The 21,156-nt window shown below is 44.2% G+C and overlaps 1 long non-coding RNA gene across 1 annotated transcript; it reads left to right on the plus strand.

Annotated features, from left to right (window-relative positions):
- Positions 1-351: 351 nt before the first annotated feature.
- On the plus strand, positions 352-1,377 carry LOC139064483 (uncharacterized). The gene is made up of 2 exons (XR_011517495.1): positions 352-1,214; positions 1,294-1,377. It is a non-coding gene; the product is annotated as an uncharacterized lncRNA (long non-coding RNA).
- The last annotated feature ends 19,779 nt before the right edge of the window (positions 1,378-21,156 follow it).

A 21,156-nucleotide genomic window follows, 5' to 3' on the forward strand; every position in this document is an offset into this window, starting at 1 on the left:
TGTTGTTTATTTGTTTACATTTTTCCCCTTTAGTCTTTAAAATACCAATATTTGCCCATAACTTCTTAATGTTTGTCTGTTTGATGTCATCATTTTAAAAATATTAGATCAGATGATACTCAGGCCCTGTCCACACGTAGCCGGGGATCTGCCAAAACGTAGATATTTTTCTACGTTTTGGCCTGTCATCCACACGAAAACGGAGTTTTTTCACACGAAAACGGATCTTTTTAAAAACTCCGGCCAAAGGGAAGATCTGCGTTTTCTCCGTTTTGGGTGTCTGTGTGTGGACAGACAAAACCGGAGTTTTAAGGTCCGCAACGTCACTTTCCGTGACAAAAAGATGCTGACATCACGTGTGCGACCTGTGTTTACACTAGCCGACAGCATGGATGCCCTCAGAGCTGCGCTCGCTTTATCAATCGTCCAAGCGCTTTTTGCTTGTTTGTTTTTGCAAGCGGAATTACTGCTCATGGCGGAAGACCGCAGACGAAGGACGAGGTTAAGAACGGGGGAAGTACTGCCGCCTACAGGTCTGGCATGTCCTTAACAACGTATTTATCCGGGTACGTGTGGACAGAGTTATTTTTTAAAACGAGGTGGTGTGGATGCAAGTTTTTGGAGGGGCGGATATTCGTTTTAAAAAAGACCCGGCTACGTGTGGACTAGGCCTCAGTACGCCTTCTACTCAGATACCTTTTTACCCTTACTGTCATGAGCTGGGGTGAGTACTCTCTTCCTCTTAACCATCTGTGAGTCTCTTGCCAGGAGAGGGAGTGGCCCAGCTGTTCCTGATCAGCGGGGTGTTTTCCTATTTAAGGTGGATGGAGGACACAATTCGACGCCGGAAGATTGCCTCAGCGTGGTAGTAGCCAGCCACTCGAGTTATCTCTAGTATTTCTTGGATTAATGTTATTCGTAGTGTTTAGCTCTAGTATTTTTGGATGTTGACCTTTCTTGCTTCGCCTGGAACTGATTTGGATTTTTACCCTTGGTCAGGATTTCTGTCGGCCTCTTTAGATACTTACCTCTACTCCAGGATTTGGATTTTCAGCACGCGGACCATATCACCAACCTCCATAACCCACCTCTCATCTCAACCCAGTGCCCCATCCACCAGGACGCCCCGCTTCTCTCCACCTATGCTCCCTCTCCTGCGCTTCCCCCCGGCTCTCTACCTCTCCCTCCTCCAGCCAACATCTACACGCCCCACAGTAAGTTCTGCTGAACACCTCTGCCTACAATGGACTTCTGAATCAGAACCTATGCTCACCTGTGTTCTCCCTCCTCCAGACGCTGAGCTGTCGTAGCAGTTCCAACCACAGACTTATCTGTGCATCCTAAGTTCCTCCTTTATAAATAAATCATTTTACCATCCGTTTTTGGTCTGTGTTGCATTCTGCATGTCTTGGGTTAGGTACCTTCCTCCAAACATGACACTTACTTGAGTAATAAACCCTATATCAGGAAAATATCGTCCTCGGTTTGTGTCCTTCCAGTGAGCTTTGCAGATGTGGGAAAATGTCATCAGGCAGGTTGTAACTGCAAGTTTTTTTAATTACTGTAAAAATAAAAATGATTAAGAAATAGATTTTGAAAATAGCTCTTCGAGAAATGTTGTAATTTTTTATTGCATTCTGTTAGTCTAGAATAAAATAAATATGATGAAATAAATATTTTTTTCAGTTTGTTTTTCTCAAAAAATAAAAATTAAAATGCTTAAAGCCACATGGCTCCAGATGTTCTGGCTGGTGTGTGCATCTTTGAACCCAAAACGTGATAAATTAAACAACTGCTTTTTGTTCTAACTTTTTATTAGCGAATGTGAAAGTAACACACACACACACACACACACACACACACACACACACCTACCTGCAGTATCTATCACTTACAGTTCAAACACTTGAAACCTTGAAAACATGAAGAATAAAGATATTCATGAACATGAATTGGAATATATTGCTGTAAACAGTAGCAGTTTTAGACCTGGACAATGGGGGCGGCAAAATGGGTATTAGGTACTGAAAAATCCTTTTTATTTTCGGGAGTGCTGTGTGTCTTTTGGAGAACATATGTTACAGCGGCGACGGCTACTTGGTTTTTTGCTCTTGCCTTCTTTATGCCTTGGGGTATAAATGCATCACATTTTGTAATAAGTTGGTCAAGTAAATCACGCATAAGGAAGTGTGATCGCCCAGGGCACCAAACGAGCTAGGACTGCCCCTGGTTGTAGATCTTAGCTTATGTATTGTTTTCTTTTGACATTTATATACTTTAAACATCTTAATACTTATAATTATTTTACAGTGTCTGTTTCGTACCTTGCTTCTAACCTTTTTTTCCGTTGGTTTGGCATGGACCTTGTTCATTTCGTTCAGAATTGCCATCAGCACCATGAGCGTTTTTAGCCTATGTTGGGGAGTGCTGAAGCACCCCTAAATCATCTCCCAGCACCCCTAAAATGTGAGAATTTAAAATGTTTATTTTTACTAAATGTTTTCATCACACTTGTAAAATGTAAAAAGCATACAGTGCTTGGTTGAAACGTCTTATTTCAGTAGCAAAAATGCAGCAAAGCTCTCCCTCCTCAAAAGTAGTTTGATCCTGTTCACCTTTGCCAGAGTCCAGCTCCGAGCCTCCGTAGGCCAGCAGCCTCCATAGCTGAGTGGCTGCTGTAGTAAAGGGAGACCAGAATTACCCGCAAATTGAAACACTGTCCCACGTTGCTGAAGGGTTTCCGTTTCATGTTTAAATCTTGAATTAAACTGTTTGTGAAGAGAAAGCAGTGGCTGTTAATCCAGCAAGGACGCGGGATTTTATGCAGGAGCGCGCGCCGCGCATGAACCACACCAACAAAAGGAAAGACAGAGTGTGTGGAGGAAGGACTGTCATGACCCTGCCATGCCTTGACCTGCATACACCATAATTCATCTCATCAGCCTTCATTCATCACACCTGGTCCCCTCAACAAGTGCTGTAAGCAGACTCCAGGGGCAGCATGTTGATATGTGACATTACCAGGGGGGCTGCCAGAGATTTTGGGCCCCATGAAAAAATATCAAGTTGGGCCTCCTGGGGGCTTGTCCATAGCTGGAGCTGGGGTTCCAACCTCCCAGATTAGAAGGGAGAAAAAAACATAATATATATACTTCATATTAGTGTTTCAGTTTTGCTTAATTATGTAGGTCTACATGCATTCTTACTTATTTACATATCATTTTCACCAGCTGTCTCTCATTAAACAGTGAATTTCCTTCAACAGAATTAGCAATATCACTGCTGGAAAAAGCAGGAAATGCTGAAAGGTGTTAATCTCCTTTTCCCTATTACTCCCTTAAAATGTGTTTATTTATTCTAAAATTTTATTTGATGATAAAATTCAAATTTGGATATCTAATTAAATTTCCATGTTGTGTCAAAGCTTTACATAACTACATTTTCAGCTGTCTTCTGTCACGACGTGCTGGTGAGTGGAGCGGATGTAAGGATCCAAACGCTGGGGAGCAATCAGGCAGGCAGACAACCTGGGACAGGTAAAGTCTTTTAATGATAAACACGCGCAGGACATGGGAACAACGAGCCAACCAGAGACACAGAACTGGAGGGGTTTAAATACAAGCGGGGTGGGAGCTTGGGTGATTGGAAAACGAGATGCAGGTGGGAGCAATTAACAGAGACGCAGGTTGAACAAAATAGGGAAACAGGACAGGATGTGACATCTTCCTACATTTTTACTGATTGATATATATAATTATCATTATGTGGGGAAACAATGTGTTTATCACCAAAAATAGCCTTTTTATATTCCTATTAAGAAGACAGCCTTAAGTGATTCCCACAGACCCCCTTAAATGAGGTTGCTAGCTAACATGCAACATTGCTCACCTTCTTGAGGTTCATTGGGTTGTGAGGGGACACCTGCTGACATATCATCAGCTGCTGATTCTGGTAGGGACAAGGACAACAACCCATTTACCATAATTAGATGAAACATAGTTCTATTTCGTCTAGTCTTAGCCCTTAAGCTAGTTGCTATTGGAAGGATGATCTCAGCATCAGCCAATCATGAAGAGCTTAAATGTACGCCCACCAATGGTGGGCAACCCTTGTGGGTATATAAGTGGAGCAACTCCACTGTTCGCCTCCGTTATCTCTTCAAGCCAAGCTTAAGAGCTTTCTTTAAAGAGCAAATTATCTAGAAACAACAGTCAACTCACCAGCCATGTCCAGCAACGCAAGGACCTGCCCGGCCTGCCAGACGGGCTACATCTCCAGCGGCGACCTGCACGTCAAATGTGAGGTCTGTCTCGGGCTCATAACGCTGGCCTGGCCTTGACCCCCCAGGCCTCGTGCCCGTTTTGTGCTGCTCTGCCCGTGGCTGAAAAGATCCGCCGGGTCGAGTACTTCACCCCCGCCGCTGACGAGGAATTTCCGGTGGCTAACAAGTAATCGCTGGACAAGGCCCTACAGTTCTTCAAAGTCGACCAGGAGCCGGCTGGCTCCTGCCGACTAGACGATGTCATCGACAGCAAGGAGTACGGCGAGGCTGGCTGCCATAGCCCTTCTTCCCTCCTGGACAACACGGAGGTCGACGAGCTTCCCTCAGCGGGCTCCTCTGCTCCAGTTCCTTCTCGCTCCTCATTGCCAGCAGTTAGAGCACTGCTCCAGGAGCTACCTGCCATCATCTCCGCGGCTGCAGTCCGCAAGGGGCTAGCCGTGCCAGAACCGGCTCCGCCTGAAGCAGATGATTTGGCGGGAATTTTCGGGGCAACACAAACGCGCTGTCCAGACCCCATCTGGCCGCGCTTCCCCGCTGCCATGAGCTGCTGGTCCGCCGCATTCTCCGAACCTGCTAAGGTCAAAGTGCCAATTTCCACATATGCGCCCATTACCAAGGTCAAGTGCTTCTCCGACCAGGGCTGGCCATCCGTTCCTCCACTGGAGCCGGACTTGGCCTCGCTGTTTGGTGCCAAGAACTACCTCACTGGCCCGCGAGCAGTTCCCGCTTCTAAGCATGACCAGCTGCTGACGCAGCTCACCGATCGCGCACACCAGTGTGCCTTCCAGACCGGCGCTGCAGGAAATAACATTGCCCTTCTTGCCTTTGTCATTTCCAAAATGGTGGAAGAGCTTGACGTTCCTGACGAGTCGAAAACCATCCCCCTTTTGAAGTCGGTGGATTGTTGTTGTCGGTATCGGCCAAATCTGTGGGACCCTTGTGCAGTTTGATATGGTCCCTGTGTAACCATTTGTAGACGGGCGCCTTGTTTTTGTCGGCGATCTTGATCTGATACACGACCGGAGAGATCTTATCTGTAATCAGGTATGGACCCGACCATTTGGGCAAAAGTTTCTTAGCCAGCTTCCCCGAGGTCGCCTTATTGTTACCCGTTTTGGGAGCGAAAATGTAGTACCAGGCCTGATCACCTACATCGAGTTCGGAATGTGAGGCTTTCTTATCGTAATAAGTTTTTCTGCCTTCAGCTGACTTTTCCAGAGATGCCTGTGCGAACGAGAATGCTGCAAGCAGGTGAGTTCTCAGGTCCTGCAAGTATTGGCCGCTCGTACAAGCCGGGGCTGTGTCGGACCGAACCGGTCGTTGATACAGCAGGTGAAGCGGTAGAGTCATTTGTCTGCCCGTCATCATTTCAAACGGGGAGACTCCTGTAGACTCATGGGGGGTAGCCCGTATGGCCATAAGGACCAACGGAAGTTTCACATCCCAATCTCGGTGGTTAGCTTTCACGTACTTTTTTAACACGCTGATAACCGTGCGGTTCACCCTTTCGACCTGTCCAGAGGACTGGGGCCGGTGGCTAATGTGGAACTTAGCCTTGACACCCAACAGTTCCCAAAGATGTTTCATCACGTCAGAGGTGAAATGGGTACCCCTGTCCGAGTCGACCCTTGTGGGCAAACCGAAGCGGGCAAAAACGTGATTCAGCAAGAGGATCGCTGTAGTCTTAGCCGTGTCATCAGGTGCTGGCAAACATTCAACCCATTCGGTGATTGCGCAGGTGACAGTCAGTATGTACTTACTTCCTCTGGTTGATTTGGTCAGAGGCCCCACCCAATCGAATTGCAAGTCCGACCATGGAGTGGTCGGCCCTTTTTCTTGTAGGGGAGCTCTGTGCGTAGGGTTGGACGGCTGAAACTGACAACAGACCAAGCAACGCTCGACGTGGTCTGAGATGTCACGACGCATCCCCGGCCAATAAGCAACCTGGCACGGGGCACCGAACGTGGCCTTGACGCCTTTGTGACCGGCGGATGGAGAGTCATGAGCCTGCGAGATCATGCCCCTCCTCAGCGGTTTTGGAGTAACAAGGACAGGCGGCAAAGGAGGCTTGGCGGCGTGCATCAGCAGCCCTTCGATGATCCTCAGTGTGGACCGCACACGAAAGAGAGAGCGAAGCTCAGGAACGGAGTCAAGCTCGACGGAAGTTGGTAGCTGGGTTTTAGGATCAGAAATGTACTTGATCATCCTGCTGATAGCAGGGTCTTGGGATTGAAGACTGACAAGATCGGTATCCGAATAGGCAGGTTGAACGGCCACCGCACCTTTGGGTGGTTCCGAGGCGGACGCTTTAGCAGCCCGAGCTCGAGTAACAACACACACCTGGTTTTCATCAGGGAAAGACCACACATGTCCCTCAAGCCACCCGGGGTCGAAAACCCACAGGGGACCATCGGTCGCGCCCTGTTTGGCCAAAGAGTCTGCAAGATCGTTCAACTCCTTTTCAGGACCGGGTGCGCGAGAGTGACCTTTGACTTTACGCCAGTAAATGTGCATGTCAAGTGCAGTCACCAGAATGTCACATGCTCTGAAGAGTGCCTGATTTTTGACGGGCTTCCGGTTAGCGGTCTGGTACCCGTTACTCTTCCACGTTGGTAGATGACATAAGAAACTGAGACGCGCGTAGTCCGAGTCAGTGCAAATCACCAGTTCACGGAAACCACGGTCCCTAGCGCTACGTAGCGCTATCACGATCCCCGCTACTTCAGCATACTGTGAGGTCTTCTCACCCAGAGAGTAACATCGGGACTCCCTGTGGTCACCGTCTACCCAGACGACACCCACGCCCGCACTAGGCGCAGAACCGTGCCGAAAAGCACTGCCATCCACGTATACGGTCAGTAAACCCACACAGTATGACTGGTCGTAGTAGTGGTGGTTGTGGTTTAGAAGAGCCTGAGGGGGCCTGGCTGGCGGGACTGACGCGATGGTGTCGTCCGAGCAGTGTTGGCACGCAGCCAAACCCATGCCAAGAGGGCTACGTCGGTTCTGGGCGTAGCACACCTCGATATCGAAGCTTTGAAGAGCCAGCAGCCACGAAGCGATTCGAGAATTGGTCACCACACCATCTCTGATGCGCTGACTGTTAAGGAAGGTCACCGGCTGGTGCTGTGTCTCAATGATGATTTTCTGTCCGCCAATGTAGTTCGCAAAGTACTTAACGGCCCACATGGTGGAAAGCAAAACCTTTTCACAGTCCGAGTATTTCAACTCAGGTCCAGTCAAGAGCTTACTAGCATAGGCCATGACACGCCTGTCGCAGTCATGAATCTGGTAGAGACCAGCACTCAAACAGTGAGCTGAGAAACCAACCTCAAGGTGGAACTCCTTGTCACAGTCGGGGAGCGCCAAGCACGGAGCCGAGCACATTGCGGCCTTCAGGTCATCCATGGCCTGCTGGTGCTGCTCCGCCCACTCGAACGCCACATCCTTCTTCAACAGATTAGTCAGAGGTCGTGCCAACTCAGCGTAATGTTCCACGAACTGACGCGAGTAGTTGCAGACCCCCAAGAAGCTGCGAAGTTCGGAGACATTCGTCGGAGGTGTGATGGTGGCAACACCCTGAATCCTGCCAAGCTGAGGCTGCACTCCCTGTGGTCCCACAAGGAGGCCAACGTACTGAACTTGCGACCTGCACCACTGTCCTTTGGCGAGAGAGATCTTTGCACCTGCCGCCGCGAGTTGACCCATGACATGGTCCAGCTCGGCCAGGTGGTCATCCAATTTACGCCGACGAATAAGAATGTCGTCGACATAGATGAGGGTCCCACGCTCTCGAGCATCGGGGCAGGCCTTGTTCAAGAAGATGTTGAACTCAGCTGGCGAGTTGGAATAACCAAAAGGACACCGGGTGAAGGTGTACTGCCGGTTGGCAAAGGAGAAAGCAAGTTTGTGTTGGTCCGATTCGTGGACGGGAATCGTCCAAAATCCAGACGCAATGTCAAGGGTGGAAAAGTACTTAGCATCTTTCACTTTTGGAAGCTCCTGCTCCAGGCGTGCCATAGGCCACCTAGACAAGGGGACCTGTTTGTTGAGTTGCCGGTAGTCAATGGTAAGTCGCCACTTACCATTAGGCTTCAGTACCGGCCACAACGGAGCCGAATAGGTGCTGTTGCAGGGTCGAATGACCCCGTTAGCCAAGAGGCTGTCAATGATTTCCTGGACCGGTTCTATGGATGCCAGGGGAATCTTGTATTGCCGCACAAAGGACGGCGGTGCATCTGGCCTGGTAGGAATCCGGACTTCATGGATAGTGGTCAGACCACAGTCCAAGGAGTCAAGTGAAAGAAAATCCTGGTACTTCAGCAAAAGTTGTCGTAGCTTGTCTCGCTCGACCTCGTTTGTGAGAGCATCTGCTTGGTCTATTACCTTCTCAATCTGGGACAGAAGTTCTGGGGGTCTACCCGGTGCTTCGAGAGTGGTGGTGCGGTCAAAATCGCGTCCCCCCGCAAAAGACTTGCCACAGAAAGGCGTCCGCCTGTGTCAGGCCACGGTTTGTACGGCTTTGGCTTCCTCATATGTGCAAACAGTTGTCCGGACGCGCAGCTGATTCTAGCGTCAAGGCGTTGGAGACAGTCCAACCCTATGAGCATGGGCATCCGCATCTCCTCGCTGATGTACACAAGGTGTTTAAAGGACATGCCTCCTATCGAGATGTTGACCTCAGTCGTCGCAGCCGCGGACGAGGGAGTGCCATAGAAATCGTCAAAATCCTTTGGGCCCGAAATGAGTGTGGGGGATGAGATGTCCTCCCCCCTTTGTTCGCACATGCTGCTGTAAAGAGCTCCGCTGATGAGCGAAATGTCCGCTCCTGTGTCTAATAATGCGACACAGCGATGTCTCTGATTTACAGTGACCTCCACTGCGGGCCTATTAGATCCCTTTCTCACGACCAGAGGTGCAAGCAAATTTTTTTCAGTCACGGCGGTAGCAGTAGTGGTACTGGGGTCGTCATCTGCGGGTTCGTCGCCTAACATCGCCACGGATGGAACGACCGGTGAGGTGTTGTTTCTTTCCTTTGAGGTGTTGGTGGTTTCCTGTGAATCAGAACCTGTGAAAACATCAGCCTGCAGCATTTCAGTCTCATTTTGCGTCTTCTCAGGCAAACACGGAGTCGCTGACCGGGTCGCCTGAGAATCACGCACAAATTGTTTGACGCCCTCGACGTCTGTCTGAAGATTGCAGATCATGTTCATCATGTTAGTCATCATTGGAAGGAAAGTGTTTTGCATCATTGGCAGGAGAGCGCTTTGCATCGCCGCCTGAATTTGGGATGTTAATTGCATCGTTTCCTCTGAGTCCATTTTCCAAAATAGTAATTAGTCTTCTAATTCACCAATTTTCTCTTTGAATTTGTTTCAGTTTAGATGTTTATTTAGAAACAACCGTACCTGTAGACTTATTAAAGAATTAGTTAAAGGGAAGCTTGGCTGTTGAATGAATATTTTGGGCAAAATTGTTCAATAATGCCAAAAATAACATTGTCATTTGACCTGCCCAAGATGGCGGGTCAAGCTACGTGTCGGGCACCTAAGATGGCGGATTGTCGCGCATGCGCAGTCCGGCACTCGGTGTTTGTCCGTCGTAGCAGAATCACGATTCTACACACCGGAACGTTATTTAGAACCGCCGCTAACGTTATCCAAAAGTACTCCGTACCGGAAGGTTTAGCGGATTAAAGGACGCAGAATCGCTGCGTCGGAACAGCTTGAAAGCTTCGCGGGACGCATTCCCGAGCTTCCCACCGAGAGTGGCTAGTTAGCTCATCGGCTAATGCTAGCGAACGCCCTGGAGCGACCAGGGTCTTAAAATTGCCCGATCAACCAACGGGCATCCCGCTCCGTGGTTAAAAGGGTTTCAACAGCGTACGCAATCTGGATGCAGTATCGCTCTACGGTAATAACCCGACTTACAGCGTTTACCTAGCAAGTTAAGCTACGGTAGGTGCTAACGAGTATTCCGACAAGGAACAGCGCGGATCAGGCGCTTATTGAACGGAAATAAATTTCCGACGGAGTCTTCTGTCTCCGATTACACAAATGGATGCACACAGTGTCACAAACACCGCGACAAACAATAAACAGACGGTTCCAACGTAGTAACACAGGAGAAATGTTTACCCTCAGATGTAGGCCTCAAAATGGCCGTCAGCACACGTCAGCACTTAAGGTGTTTTGATGAAACAGCGCCTCCTGTTGGAGGGTGATGAATGTGCACCCCCCCTTTCTGAGAAGCTGAATGAGGGAAATGCTCGCCTTTCCTCTCTCTGAACTCACACTGAACCAAAAATCCCAAAATATGTCTCAAAATCGGCACAAAGTGTAATAAACTGTGCAGATATCATGCATGGCTCGCCACTTGTAACAGAATAGAGTGATGTAACTATCTAGAGTTGTATTTTAATACACTGTAAGTAGATCACTTTTTATAATCAGAAGAATAGGCTGTTTTTATCATCAGGGAGTTTAATTAAACACTCTGTATTGACTTTGAGACAAGAAAAGAGAGAGAGTTGGGATCGTTTGAGAATCTTTAATTTCTTAATTATAAATTCTTAACAATCTACCAGGACTAACTCTGTGATGGATGAAAATGGATTTGGATGTTGTGTTGGTGCGTGTGTGTGTGTGTGTGTGTGGTTGGTTCAGACTCCTTAGGCTGACGTCATTGAATCTGGTAGTCTTTGTTATGACTAGATATCACGAGGCTTATAAAGTGATGACATGAGCCGCCATTTTGCCATGTACGTACCCAGTGGGGGCCTCCCAGGTAGATCAGGAAATGCCAGGTCTGGAGACCTCGGATGTGTACTGGAGCTGTCGGAGCAGCGGTCGCAGCACGTCAAAGCCCGTCTGAAGGGTCGACCCCGGTACCGATCGGCAGCGTCAGCAGGTGCTCTTATTTTGAAAGGATGTCGTCTGGTTGTTAAACGACGAAAATCTCCAACTTCACAGTTCTTAGTTTAAAGAAGAAAACACATCTGGCCAGGCTGTGCTTTTCTTTAGAATGACGGTGAATAAAACTGAAGTCAAAATGGAACTGAGCTTAAAATGGCGTTGCCTTGTTTTATATCTCTGAATTGTTTTAAGTTTCAGTAAACGGGATTGGACACTTTAAGTCAACAAGCTAGATTCTCCTGCGGCAGCCGAAAGCTCTGATTGGTTGGAACAATGTGTCATGCGTTTCTATGGAGATGAGGATCAGTCTGTCTGTGCAATAGTCCTGTTTTCATTAAACATAAATCATGACATATTTATTTCACAGATCATTCACTCTATTATTATTGATCAACATCTGTTTCGAATAGCTTTAATCACAAATTAAGTACTTTGATTATTGAAAAGCGTTCTTCTTCTCCTTCTGACTCTTCTCCTGGAATGTAAACAGTCTGAGGAACACCCGACCTTGGCGTTTTCAACACGGGTGTTACTGTGCACAGGGGGCAGCTGTGTGGAGCTGAAAATGATGAACTTCATAACCTAGTCCTGGAGAGCTGCTACCCAGCATGTTTAGAGGCTACACAGTGTAACGGAATTGAAGTGATGTAACTATCTGGAGTTGTATTTTAATACACTGTAAGTAGATCACTTTTTATAAACAGAAGAATAGGCTATTTTTATCATCAGGGAGTTTAATTAAACACTCTGTATTGATTTTGAGACAAGAAAAGAGAGAGAGTTGGGATCGTCTGAGAATCTTTAATATCTTAATTATAAATTCTAAACAATCTACCAGGACTAACTCTGTGATGGATGAAAATGGATTTGGATGTTGTGTTGGTGCGTGTGTGTGTGTGTGTGGTTGGTTCAGACTCTTTAGGATGACGTAATTGAATCTGGTAGTCTTTGTTATGACTAGATATCACGAGGCTTATAAAGTGATGACATGAGCCACTATTTTGCCGTGTACGTACCCAGTGGGGGGTCTCCCAGGTAGATCAGGAAATGCCAGGTCCAAGAACCTCGGATGTACGCTGGAGCTGTCGGTGCAGCGGTCACAACGTTTCAAAGCCCGTCTGGAGGGTCGACCCCGGTACCGTTCGGCGGCGTGTCAGCAGGTGCTCTTATTTTGAAAGGATGTCGTCTGGTTGTTAAACGACGAAAATCTCCAGCTTCACAGTTCTTAGTTTAAAGAAGAAAACACATCTGGCCAGTCTGTGCTTATCTTTAGGATGACGATGACTAGAACTGAAGTCAAAATGGAACTGACTTTAAAATGGCGTTGCCTTGTTTTATATCTCTGAATTGTTTTAAGTTTCAGTAAAGTGGATTGGACACTTGAAGTCAACACCAGATTCTCCTGCGGCAGCCGAAAGCTCTGATTGGTTGGAACAATGTGTCATGCGTTTCTATGGAGATGAGGATCAGTATGTCTGTGCCGTAGTCCTGTTTTCATTAAACATAATTCATGACATATTTATTTCACAGATCATTCACTTGATTATTATTGATCAACATCTGTTTTGCTTAATAATTTTAATCACAAATAAAGTACTTTGATTAAGTAAAGTTTCTTCTTCTCCTTCGGACTCTTCTCCTGGAATGTAAACAGTCTGAGGAACACCCGACCTTGGTTTTTCTACACGGGTGTTATTGTGCACAGGGGGCAGCTGTATGGAGTTGAAAACAATGAACTTCATAACCTTACAACAGCATTAACACACCTGATGATAATCAGCAGGTGATTAACATGCCTCTGTAGAGCCTCATGAGATGCTGAACATGTGAATCAAATGTGTTGAAGCAAGGAAACCTCTAAAATGTGCTAGATAGTGGCTCTCCAGGACCAGGGTTCCCTACCCCTGCTTTTATGTGTGAGTGACTGGATGAATGACCAGCGATTCACAACTTTTTCCCACAAGCACCCTCTTGTTTGTGTCCAACATGAGCCAAGCACCTTACAACCACAATCCCCACGCACCCACGCACATCAAAAGTGAATGATTCTACATTTTATATATCCATAAGGGTTGTAACTCTAATACACAGTGTTAATTGTACAATTGTTTGTGTCCTGAGCAGTTTATAAATTTAATTTTGAAAAATATCATCTTTAGAACCTCACAACTTCATCACAGACACAAGTGTGTGGACCCCCTGCAATCTTGTGGAGAACCCATTAGGGTGCCAGGTACCCAGGATTGGGAAACACTGCTATATATGGTTTAATGAAAATAGAAGCCGTTTACTGTTTGCCCCTCTACTCATTTATTTGGTAGTACCTATGTAAAAAAAGATCCATTCCATCGATATGTGACATGAGAAGATCTAAACACGTGTACTGATAATACCAATGATGTAAATTTTAACTGATCATTTGTAGTAAAGATTAACAGTTATGGCATGAAATTGATCACAAATATTGTAATGAAGTGCTCTGTAACAAAGGTTATGTGGATGCATTTCTTTGTCCTTGTTAGATTCAACGTGGAAGTTGTTCAACATGGTTTCACACGCTCTGCCTTGGAATGACTGCCTTCCAGATGCCAAGCAAAAAGACACCTCGGTGTTGTGACATGTGCAAACAGCAGCATGTAAACAACATGTACAGTTGTGGTCAGAAGTTTACATACACTTGTAAAAAATATAATATAATGGCTCTACTGAGTGTCCCGTTATTCCTAAAACTCTGATTTTTCTCTGATAGAGTGAATGGAACAGATACTTCTTTGTCACAAAAAACATTCATGAAGTTTGGTTCTTTAATGTCCATATTATGGGTTAACAGAGAAAAGTGATCACATTTGCTGGGTCACAAATATACATACAGCAGTGCTAATATTTGGTTACATGTCCCTTAGCCATTTTCACTTCAATCAGGCGCTTTTGGTAGCCATCCACAAGCTTCTGGCAAGCTTCTGGTTGATTCTTTGACCACTCCTCTTGACAGAATTGGTGAAGTTCAGTTAAATTTGATGGCTTTCTGACATGGACATGTTTCTTCAGCACTGTCCACATGTTTTCAATGGGGTTTAAGTCAGGATTTTGGGAAGGCCATTCTAAAACCCTTATTCTAGCCTGATTTAGCCATTCCTTTACCACTTTTGATGTGTGTTTGGGGTCATTGTCCTGTTGGAACACCCAACTGCGCCCAAGACCCAACCTTCGTGCTGATGATTTTAGGTTATGTTGAAGAATGTGAAGGTAATCCTCCTTCTTCATTATCCCATTTACTCTCTGTAAAGCACCAGTTCCATTGGCAGCAAAACAGCCCCACAGCATAATATTCCCACCACCATGCTTGACTGTAGGCATGGTGTTCTTGGGGTTAAAGGCCTCACCTTTTCTCCTCCAAACATATTGCTGGGCATTGTGGCCAAAAAGCTCGATTTTTGTTTCGTCTGACCACAGAATTTTCCTCCAGAAGGTCTTATCTTTGTCCATGTGATCAGCAGCAAACTTCAGTCGAGCCTTAAGGTGCCGCTTTTGGAGCAAGGGCTTACTTCTTGCACGGCAGCCTCTCAGTCCATGGAGATGCAAAACACGTTTGACTGTGGACAATGACACCTGTGTTCCAGCAGCTTCTAATTCTTGGCAGATCTGCTTTTTGGTGATTCTTGGTTCACTCTTTACCCTCCTGACCAATTTTCTCTCAGCAGCAGGTGATAGCTTGCGTTTTCTTCCTGATCTTGGCAGTGATGAAACAGTGCCATGCACCTTATACTTACAAACAACTGTTTGCACTGTTGCTCTTGGGACCTGCAGCTGCTTTGAAATGGCCCCAAGTGACTTTCCTGACTTGTTCAAGTCAATAATTCGCTTTTTCAGATCCATGATGAGCTCCTTTGACTTTTCCATTGTAGCGTTTGTATCCAATGAGCTCTATTTACCTGGCCTAAGAGAAGTCACCAGCTGTAGTCACTCATAATCACTCACAAGAAGTTAAGAGGCCATGCTATGAAGCTCAGTTCACTGACACGTTTCTAAGTCACCAAAATTGCTAGTTCATGTTGCTGTATGTATATTTGTGACCCAGCAAATGTGATCACTTTTCTCTGTTAACCCATAATAAAGACATTAAAGAACCAAACTTCATGAATGTTTTTTGTGACAAAGAAGTATCTGTTCCAATCACTCTATCAGAGAAAAATCAGAGTTTTAGAAATAACGGGACACTCAGTAGAGCCATTATATTATATTTTTTACAAGTGTATGTAAACTTCTGACCACAACTGTAGGTGTTTGGTTGGAAGTGTGAACATGGAGTTGTACTGGACAAGACAGCACAGCTTCAAATTTATGAGCCGAGGACTTGACTGTCCTTTGTTTACATAAGAATGATGATGCACATTAAGGAATGCAGCGCAAACGTTTCTTTCATATGCAAAGTACTTGTATTTTGGAATGGATAATTTATTATTTACAATTAGTGTCATTGTTCTCTATGTCACTTTTTTACTCATATCTGTCAAGTACTTGTATGTGTGTGAGGGAGGCCTATATGCGGGTTTTTGTTTTGTAAGTCTTAACACTGAGGTGTACTCTACACCACAGCATGACTGAAATGTTGTGAGACTATTACTTTACTCTGTCTACATCATCTGTTTACATAAGCATGATGATGGATATACTGACTGTCCCACAAACTAGGTACAGGTCTAGAGGTGACCGGGCTTTCTCGGTCTTGGCTCCTTCTCTCTGGAATGAGCTTCCACTTGATATTAAACTGTCACCGTCGCTGCATGTTTTTAAGAGTCGTTCGAAAACTCATTTTTATCGTTTAGCTTTTATGTGACTTGTATGCTTTTATGCTCCCTGTTTACATTTTGTATGGTGCTTTTATGTCTGTATGTTGTTTTTATCTCTTTTTTATTCTATCTGTGTTTTTACTGTATTTTATGTTCAGCGCCTTGGGCTCCTGCAAAGGCAGTGGAAGGTGCTGTACAAATAAAGATTGATTGATGATGCACATTATGGAAAACAGTTTTCACTTTTGATTCATAAGCAACGTATTATTATTTTGGGAGAGTTGAGTTTGTATTTTAAATCTTTTTCATTGTTCAGTCAACTATTTGTGTGTGTGTGTGTGTGTGTGTGTGTGTGTGTGTGTGTGTGTGTGTGTGTGTGTAGTACATTTTAGTGTATGGTGCCTTTTCAGTTGACATATTTGATTTGTGATTTGTTTTTGGAGAAGCAGAGATGAGCAGGTGCATTGTTTTGATCAAATTATTTAACCTCGTAAAAACGTTCATATGCAAATGACCAAGTGTTAATGGTCCAAAAATAAAAACTTTGACTGTTAAATTTTGAAAGTATTGATAAAGAGTACTAGGAAATTGGTTATCAGCAGGGGCCATTTGTGTGTCACTACAGTTTACAGTAAAATAAATGAAAAATCAGAGATGTATTTTTTTCACAAACGTACTTGTTGGAGTATGTAGAGCCGGTTACTGTTGACCAGCAGGCATGATTTTGTGACAACAACTTTTACAGTGTAGGAGCTACAAACATTTCAATGATTTAAAAATTCAACAAAAATCAGACAAGTATGTTTTCTAAAAAGTAAATGCTGTAAATGCACAGTTAGAGATTATTTTTAAAATATTCTGCAGAAAAAATACCGAGGTCCAGACCTCAATGTCCTCAATGGTAGATACGGTCATGGTGGTGTCTAGTAGTGGGTAAATGTTTTGTTTTTACTCACGCAGCTCTACACAGATTTCCATGGGATCAGAAATCAAAACCTGCAACACTCCTTTTCTTGACTGGACCTGTAGGGTACAGGGTAGGGTACAGGGTCCTAACAGCCCGTACCCTCTGGGGGGTACTTCAGGGGTATGGGGTACCAGGCCCTCTGATACGGGCTGTTAGGACCCTGATGCAACTGGGTTTGTACTAGGGATGTGACAAAATATCGTTTGGCGAAAACTCGCGATACAAAACGTGACGAAATGCATCGAGGTAAAAAAGATATGGACCACGAAACTAGACTAGGCAGCACTGCTGCATGATTTGTGTAGTAGTAGGGCAGGCCTACAGTCTATGGTGACAGGCTGATAGCACCATCTCTGCTGATAAAGCAGGGTAAAACTAAATAAAATAAAAATTTAAAAAAACAAACAGGGAACGGTGCAGTGCGTCGTGACGTTAAGTCACAGCGCATGTTGTAACAACAACACTGCAGGCTACAGCGAGCGAACAAATATTAGCATTAGCACCAAGTTGGTGCCACCAACTGCCTTGCCCCGAAAGAGCAGAACAATGGAGTCAAATGAGGTCAAAATTGAGGATGCTCCTCCTGGATACAGGTCATCTGTCTGGCAGTATTTTGGCTTTCCGGTTAAAAAAGACAATAACGGCAATAGAGTAACGGAAAAGACCAAGACTGTGTGTAAGCTATGCTATGCTGTCATTCCGTACACCACCTCCAACACAACAAACATGAACCACCACCTTCAACGTTACCATAAAAATGTGAAGACGGCCTTGGCGAAAACAAGCCTACCGAAAGGACAGCTGACCATGAAACAAGCATTGACACCAACTCTACCTCCGTCAAGTCCACGTGCAAAACAGATAACCCGGCTCATTGGTGAGTTCATAGCGGACTACATGGCTCCATTTAACATAGAAGCGAACAGAAAATTCATCCAAATGTTCAAGGTGCTGGAGCCCAAGTTTAAGATGCCATGCCGGGGACATTTTTCAGAGAAGGTAATCCCGGAAATTTACAATGAAACGAAACAAAGCGTGAAAGAGTGTCTAAAACATGCCGACCGCGTCGCTCTGACCACCGACAGCTGGACCTCGCGTGCAACACAGAGTTATGTCACCATTACGGCACAAGTCATCATCGAAAAATGGGAGAGTAAAAGCTTTGTGTTGCAAACTCGTGAGCTAAGTGAAAGTCATACTGGTGTTAACTTAGCTCAAGTGTTGAGAAATTCACTGAGTGAGTGGGAGCTAACAAGGCCACACACAACCATTGCTTGTGTCACTGACAACGCGAGCAACATGGACATTGCTGTGAGAGAGAGCGGTCTCCACCCTCACATCAAGTGCTTGGCGCATGTTGTGAATCTGGCCAGTAAGAGAGGCTCGGCTGTATCCCGCGTTGCGCGCCTTCTTGGTCGTGTGCGAAGAATAACTACATTTTTTCACAAGAGCACCACGGCCACCGCAGTCCTGACCAACAAGCAAACCCAGTTGGAACTGCCTCGGCATAAACTCATCACCGATGTCCAGACCAGGTGGAACAGCACGTAGGAAATGCTGGCGCGCTACCTGGAGCAGCAAGCAGCTGTCTCAGCAGCGTTGAGCTGCCCAGAAATCCGAAGGAATACGAGAGAAATCGACACTCTGGATCACACTGATATATCAGATGTAGAAGACATAGTGAAACTGCTTAAGCCACTGAAGACAGCCACAACTGTTGTCTGTGATGAAAAAGAGCCCACTGTTTCACTGATAATGCCACTGAAGTACATGATCGAGCAAAGCATGTCACCAAACGGAAATGACACACAGACCATCGCCAACATGAAATCTTACTCCCCTTACGAAAAAGAAGTATACTTTAAGTATATAATTTCAAGTATACTTAAGAGTACAGAAGTTTATTTGCATACTTGTTCTTAAAGTTTACTTAGAAGTATACTCCTTGGGACTAAATTGGGCCACTAAAAGTATACTTGAAGTATACTGCAAGTATACTTCAAAGTAATAATTTAAGTTTATTTGTAGTGTACTTCTGATATAATTGAGTATACTTTTCTCTTTGAAAGTATACTTAAAGTAACCTCACAAGTGTACTTGGGAGTGTACTTCAGATATAATTGAGTATACTTTTCTCCTTGAAAGTATACTTATAAGTTTACTTGTAGTGTACTTCTGATATAATTGAGTATACTTTTCTCCTTGGAAGTGTACTTAAAAGTAACAATATAAGTTTACTTATAGTGTACTCCTGATATAGTTGAGTATACTTTTCTCCTTGAAAGTATACTTATAAGTTTACTTGTAGTGTACTTCTGATATAATTGAGTGTACTTTTCTCTTTGAAAGTATACTTAAAGTAACCTCACAAGTGTACTTGGAGTGTACTTCAGATATAATTGAGTATACTTTTCTCCTTGAAAGTATACTTATAAGTTTACTTGTAGTGTACTTCTGATATAATTGAGTATACTTTTCTCCTTGGAAGTATACTTATAAGTTTACTTGTAGTGTACTTCTGATATAATCGAGTATACTTTTCTCCTTGGAAGTATACTTAAAAGTAACAATATAAGTTTACTTGTAGTGTACTCCTGATATAGTTGAGTATACTTTTCTCATTGAAAGTATACTTAAAAGTAACAGTATAAGTTTACTTCTAATAAAATTGAGTAAACTTTTGCCCTTGAAAGTATACTTAAAAATAAACTTTAAGTAACATTATAAGTTTACTTGTAGTGTACTTCTGAAATAATTGAGTATACTTTTCTCTTTGAATGTATACTTAAAATTATACTTAAAGTAATAATATATGTTTACTTGTAGTGTACTTCTTATATAATTGAGTATACTTACAGTTGTGAAAGTACACTTTACAGTAAACTTGACGTAATATTCTTTTAGTACATTTAAGTATCTCTATTTTTTCTATAAACACATACTGCAAGTAACATTTAACATCTGCTATTTGCTTACTACCAATACATTTAATTTCCACTATTTACTGATACTTTGTCTTTATGCAGAGAAAAAAAAAAATAGCTAAGTCATGTTGTTTAAATTTATTAAACAGAGAGAATTAGAACAGAACAAAAACAGACCTGTTTACCAGGATTAATCAAAGATGAGAACGCAAACTGTTCTGAACATGACACGTTAATTCTGTCCATTTTGAAAGACTTTTTAGAAATGCCTTTAAAAAATCAGTCCATTTTATGGATCCACTTGCTTGGTTGTTGATGCCTTTTTGAAGTTTTCATTGTTGCATTTCTTTCGTGTTATTTTTCTTACATCTTGAACGCGCAGAGATGGAAACTTCAACTGAGCATGCCCTGTGAACACACAAAGCAAAAAATGAACACTTGAACTGTTAGGTGAACTCTGACACCACAAAATCTTTACAGTTCGTACACTGTAAACCCGAATAAGTAGGCAGAACTCAAAAAATGTAAGGCAATCAGTTGCCTCATATTTTCTGAGTTTATAAACTCAGATATTTGAGTATATCAGACCATAAATAAACTTAAATATTTGGAGTCTATATTAAATATATTTTCAAATTATGATCAAATTAAAGTTACCGATTAAGCCAACTCAAACAGAAAATAAAACAAAATTTGAAAGAAACAATTACAAACGCACACTTTTGAAAACTGGACAACAGCAGTGTGTAGTCTTTCTTTGAGTAGGTGGTTTAAAGCAACATCAGGATGCACATCAATTCAACATTAACAAAATATGAATTACACTAACCACTATCAAGTAAGTCAGTGAGTACTTTATGCCATTTGGCATAAAACCAGTTGAGTATTGAATCGGATTAGCCTATGGGCTAATCCGATTCAATTATTCACACTAAACTAAAGCCACAAATGGAGTTGCCAGACTCAGAACGGCTGGACGAACAGAGAAAAGGTAAAACTCAACTGTTCCTCCCACTGTCTTTATGGGTGACCCCGCGAGGAAAGTTGACCATTGAGCAGGGTTGATGGTTTATCCCTTGAGGTCCACGTGACGGGGTGAGGAGTGAGCACCACCTCATCCCTGCCACGTGGACCTCAAGGGATAAACCATCAACCCTGCTCAATGGTCAACTTTCCTCGCGGGGTCACACCCATTAGGACAGTGGGAGGGTTAACTCAAGGAGAAGTGGAAAATGAACATATTTGCCCAAATGGTGGTGTGTTACTTTAACATCAACAA

The sequence above is a fragment of the Nothobranchius furzeri genome, unplaced genomic scaffold, assembly GCF_043380555.1.
Source record: "Nothobranchius furzeri strain GRZ-AD unplaced genomic scaffold, NfurGRZ-RIMD1 Scf031, whole genome shotgun sequence".
NCBI lineage: Eukaryota > Metazoa > Chordata > Actinopteri > Cyprinodontiformes > Nothobranchiidae > Nothobranchius > Nothobranchius furzeri.